The sequence below is a fragment of the Mustela erminea genome, chromosome 4 (genome assembly GCF_009829155.1).
Source record: "Mustela erminea isolate mMusErm1 chromosome 4, mMusErm1.Pri, whole genome shotgun sequence".
NCBI classification, from domain to species: Eukaryota; Metazoa; Chordata; class Mammalia; order Carnivora; family Mustelidae; genus Mustela; species Mustela erminea.
In genome coordinates this window covers 144,373,519-144,379,580 of record NC_045617.1, presented here as the reverse complement: position 1 = coordinate 144,379,580, position 6,062 = coordinate 144,373,519, and positions in this window count along the sequence as shown.

Below are 6,062 nucleotides of genomic sequence, written 5' to 3'. Positions count from 1 at the left end.
CGAGCCCCGCATGGGGGTCCCTGCTCAGCGGGAAGCCTGCTTCTCCTTCTCCCACTCCCCCACCTCTGTTCCCTCTCTCGCTGTCTCTCCATCAAATAAATAAATAAACTCTTTAAAACAAAACAAAACAAAACAGTAGTCTTTGGAGGACCAAGATAAAGCTCTGGACAGTCTTTCCATCCGGAGCCCATCCCCGAGTTCACCTGGAGAGTCCGTGAAAAACCCCCAGAGCAGGCAAGTAAGTCAACAGGCAGAGATACTCAGGGATCAAAACAGGCTCAAGGCCAAGAGGCAAAAATAAATGATGATCCTTTCTCCCGGGGCTGTGGGGAGCTCGTGTAAACAGGCTCATCCCAACAAGCCTTTCTTAATCTCTGTCCTGCTGCTAATCGCAGGACAGTGGTGGGTTTTGCAGGATGGGTTACCTTCTCGGGGAGGCTAGTGTTTCGGATTCTGTCAACTGTGAAGGAGGGAACGCCTCTGGCTCTCCGAGGTCAGTGAAAAGGGCACCCTCTGTCAGGTGCCTGGGCTTGCGAGGAGTGATATCTCCTCTCCATCCCAGGCCAGCCTCCAGAACAATTATGAAGCAGGTGCAGCCCATATGACTGACCTCCTGGGAGCCAGACTCTGCAGCGTCCGGGCCTGGCTGTGTGACATCTGGGGTCATGGAGACGGGAGCAGAAGATGTTGGTGAAAGACGTTTGTTTTCCCCATACCGGCTCCCCCCCCATTCTGAATTTGCCCCTTCTTCCTACCTGGAACGCAGGTGTGGCGTCCGCACGACACCCTCCTCCCGCAGAGATGGGAGCCATAGATGGAAGGTGTCAGGGCAGGGAGAGAAAAGGAGCCTGCGGTCTCAGTGGCATGGCTGTGCCACTGTACAAGCCCCGGCTGCCCACTCTGGCCTTCCTGATACGAAGGATGGCCCTGTGGCTCCTGAACTCCAGTGGGCCTCTGAATCACCTGGAGGGCTCCTAAAAGCATGGGCTTCTGGGAACTTCCTCCAGAGCGTCTGATTCAGAAGGTCTGGGGTGAGGCCTGAAATAGGTTCCCAGCTAAAGCTGATTCTACTGGTTGGAGCCCAGGCTAGAGAACCACTAGAGGACTGAGCTGCCCTCTGTTGAAGCCTCTGGCTTCTTGTATTCGTAGCAGAATTCAGTCCCAGCTGATGCACTGACCTCTGACCCCTCAGTAGCCACAATAGCTCGCCTGATCCCTCCCCTCCAGAAAGGGGCTGAAAACTCACTAAACCACCAGGCATAGAAACCAATGGGGCTGGCAGTCAATGTGCACTCTGATCAAAGAGGAATCATCAATGCAAAGAAAAGTATCTCTGCTTTCAACTTGGAGGCTGCGTTGGAGCTGAATGGGGGAGATGTTTGAGAGCAGGAAAGCTTTCCTGGAACCCCTGAAATCACACCAGAGAGACCCTTCCCTTTTCGTACCCACAAGTGGGTTTTCACAGGCGTTCTTCCTTCTACAGGCTGTTATCCTCAGGCAGGAGAGTACATTAGCTAGAGGACTTGGGGCAAACTCTTTTCACTTCTCTGAACCTCCATGGTCTTATCTGTAAAGTCGGAATGATAATACTCATCACACAGACTCCTCGTCAGGCATTAGGTGACATCAGGGAATCAGAGGCGGCCTGAGTGTCCACTGATGGAAAGATGGACAAATAAGAAGGGTCGGTGGGAATCACAGAGTATTGCGCAGCCGTCTGAAGGAACAGAACAGGCGAGTACACAGTGACGCTAACGGTCCTTAGAAATACAGTGCCTCGTGAAAAAAGACCTGGGCAGCAACTATTTTATGAATCAAAGAAATAAAATATATTTATATATTTCATCAATGTATGTAATATAAATATATTTATAGATATTATATAAATATTTTATAAATATATAAACACCAAATAATACCCACTATGCCTCATAGAAAACACGGATCTATATCAAATACATTAGATTGGTTGTCTATCTATTGTGGGGGATGGAATGGAGTCACTCAGGGCTATAAATTGGTTTTTTGAAAAAATAGAGGAGTATCTATCAGATGGACAAAAATCAAAGTGTCTGACAATAACCAGGTCTTTTTGAAAACATGGAGAACACAGAGCTCTCATTTGCTGATAGGAGGGTAGGTTGGTACAAGCCTATGGTCAGTCTCGCTATGCGTTTCCCATTCAACCACAGAGTTGACTCCTGATTGTAACGAGTTACCTGGACGCTCAGATTAACTTTCCCTTTCCTGACTCCTTGGAAGCAAGGCATGGCCGTATGAGTAAGTTCTGGCCAATGGTCTATGATTGGAAATGTCCTTTGAAATTTCTGGGGAGTGTCCTTAAGTGAAGGACTCGCCATGCATGGTGACCAAAAAGGATGGCAGAGAGAGACGGCGATGGTCTGTGATGTCTAAAGCCTGCCCCTTCGCCGACCTAGCCCCAGACTGGGCAGGAAGGGATCCAGAACGGTGAGGCTGTCCTTGTAGGAAGAGCAAAACATCCCTGGAATATTCTCGCAAAGCATCCTAACAGAATATAACGCAGGGTCGACACCTCGGCACTCCAAGAGGATCACACCAGTTAGAAGGCAGCGGCCATAAATAAACTTAAAGTGCAGAGATCTGAAGCTTTAGCACAGGGGTAAAAGAAGTTGTTAGAATTACTTTCCAAACCTCTGCTTCTGCCTGCAGACATGTTAACACACACAGTGCCGCGTTTGTGCCCTCTTCGACAGAGGCACAGAGAAATGTTTTCAGAGTGTGTTTTTCATGATCGGGCCGTCCCTGGAAGAAAAAGGTGACAAACTCAACTTGTTACTATTTCTCTTTCCTGAAAAAAGAAGGTAATGTGGTTCTTAGCTGCTTGTTTCGATAAGTTTGTCCACCACGAACAGCCGTAGCCCCACATCTGTTCCTAATAAAAATCTATAATCAGCACTACCCATTGCCTTTCAGAACTTATTTTCTTCATCCCCAAACTATGCACAGACCTGGCCAAAGCTTATTTCTGTTGTCACCAACACATAATGGCATTGCATTTATTCCAGGAGAAATAGATCAGCAGTGATTCTGAGTAGAACCCGTGTGCGCCACTTAGGCCACGGAGAGTTGGAGCCTTATTCTTATTTGAAGGCTGGAGCACGCAGGGATCGTTTTGTTTTTTGAAGTTTAGGGCATTCAAACCTTCATGATACTTTGTTTCAGGTCACAAGGCTACAAGACATTTGATAAGAAAAACAGTTTCCCTTTTCTGGAAAAAAAAAAAAAGTTGCTGCTCTCCAAGCAGCAACTTTCAAACACCCTTTCCACGAGAAACACTGGTGCCTGAGAGACAGCAGAGCAGGCCACCGCCTCCCACCGAGCTCCCACGGGAGCTGGCCGGTGGCCTGCAGGTCCCTCTCTATGACATTTGGAAGCTTCTGGGGACCCACTGGGGCAGCCAATCTGTTTGCTGCGCGCGTGTTCACTAAACCACCTTCAGAAGAGGAGAGCTCGTGTAGGATTCCGGGTGCACGTCGCAGGCCACTTTCCCGGACAGTGACAAGTCCTACATCTCTTCTTCTGAGGACAGTGGCTTCCCATTGTTTTCTCAGTTTTGATCCTTCTTCCAAGAGGAGCACACATGGGGAGCTTTGGCTGTCCTAACGTGACGGCAAAGGAGGGTACGTGCAGAGCAGAGGAACGGGAGAGTCAGCGGACACAGCGCGGGGTGACATGGTGACATGGGCAGATGGAACTGGGGTCCCCCGCACGGGCTCAGGAGCTCACTGCTGCGGACTCCTAACTCCAGGGCTGCTGTCTTTCACAGTTCAGAGGTCGCACCAAGCACTGACTGCTTTGGACAGCCACATCTCCCAGCTCTACTGTTTGTATCACACCGGCCTCTTTCCGCTACTGCCAAATCATTAAAAGAGGCAGGAACAAAAAGCTGATTCCCTTTGGAAGTATTTGCACTATTTTGTTAAGATCCAATATTTTTCCATGCCTGAGGCTCTGCAGGGTATCACAAAATGACCGAGGCTTCGAAGGGTTGGGAGAGAGGGGTCTAAATTCCCAGGAGGAGTATGGAAAGGGCATCGTCTTGGATCTCAAAAGTAAAGGAAGACACTATGGGAAGATGACACCTTAGGGTGGTATTTTTTTCTCTAGACATCTCTTCATTGTCCTGAGTGAGAATATGAATTTTTGAGTTCAGGGCAAGCGGCCGTAGGTCCATCAGAGCTATGCTGGGCTCTGCTTTTTCCTCCGCGATTATGTATAAAGAAGGAAAGAAGCGGGTTTGTGCAGAGAAGGCTGTAGATTGGCCAGAAGCCTGAGAGAACGGGCACTGTGCTCCCAGCAGGAGTAAATGTTGCCTCCGGGTCCCCTCTGAGTGACCTGGAGGGTCACAGGAAGAGGGCTGCACAGAGGGACTCTCTGCATTGGATGCCGATGAGTTCTTTGACAGCCTGTTCCGTCGGAGACTGGAAACGTCTAGCCCACGGGTGACAACTTCAGAAGCCCAGCCTCCAGCTTGCACAGAGACCTCTCTGTCATGTGTCGCGGGCAGGAGGGACGGGGTGTTACTTCACATGAGCACCTGGAAGGGGAGGGGGAGGCGGGGATCAAGGAGAGGACGCGAGTTCTCTGCTTCCCGCTAGCCTGAGTGTTTCTCCATAACTGTGTCGCTGGAACGTATAGACCCAGGCCGCCTCAAGGCAGCTGTGGTCACTGAAGTCTTGAGTGGAAACAGAGATGCTTGCCTTCCTCCCCTCACCCCTCCAGAGCCCACAGAGAAGCCCCACCACCGAGTAGAGAAGACCCTTAAGTAGTTCAGGTGCCAGGCATGCTGGCGATCTTTCTGGAGAGGGCGCTGGCAGCAGAGATATGGGCAGGTGCCTTGGCAAAGTTGGCACGGAAGAACATGGAAGAAATAAACTGGGGGAGATGGGTTGAGGTCCTGCAGTTACAGGGGTAAAAGCTGAGAGCCCCTACGATGTAAGTTTCAGTTAAATACAATCTCATTTGTATCCACAGGAGGGTGAGGCTGGAGAGAATCAGTTTGTGTATGCAAAGAGCCGCAGAATACCTACTGCATCCACCCGCCTACCCCCCGCTAGGTCAATGACGGATGAAAAAAGGATCCATCAGACATTAGGCTTTCGGGAGCACAATCAGAGTGTATAGAGCATCTCTGAGCTGGGGGAGGATGAGCTGGCTGCTCTTGGGCAAGGACCATCAGGAATGGCAGTAAGTGGCCCTGAGCCCATCCTTCAGTCTGTCCTTCATTCACGCATTCATTTATTCAACAAATGTTCGTTGAGCACCTAGTATGTACCATGCACTATTGTAGGGGCTGGAGATACAGGAATGAGCACCATGAATGGAAGATCTTGCCATCGGGTGGCTCATGCTTCTAAAAGCAGATGATAGGATACATTTTCAAACTAAACAGTACACGAGACAGTGATGAGTTGTAAGGATGAGAATGAAGCCGAGAAGGGTGAGGGGGAGAAGGTAGGAATTTATTTAATCTCAGTTCCAGTATATTTAACCGTGTCAGTTTCAAGTGAACAATACAGCGATTCAACAATTCTATGCATTACTCGGGGCTCACCATGATGAATGCACTTCTTCTTTAAAGACTGACTTAGAGAGCGGACGTGCGCGTGCATGTGCAAGTTGTGGGGAGGGGCAGAGGGAGGGAGAATCTTCAAGCAGACCCTGGCTGAGTGTGGGGCCCAACACAGGGCTTGATCCCACGACCCTGAGATCATGACCTGAGATGAAACCAAGAGCGGATGCTCAACGGACTGAGCCCCCCAAGGTTTCCCAGACCACGCACATTTTTAATATTATTACTCATCTTGACTCACTGACGTCAGGCTGAAAAACCGTAGCTGGCATCTGAGAAGGCTATGACAAGAACAAGGACAAAGCACTTGACGGGGGAGCATTTGTGCCGGCTTAGAGGGACAGGAAAGAGGCCACAGGGGCTGGAATAGAGTAAGAAAGATGGAGAAAGCATGAGGTTTAAGAGGGGACAAAGACCAGATCACACAGAGACCTGCGGCCATATTGAT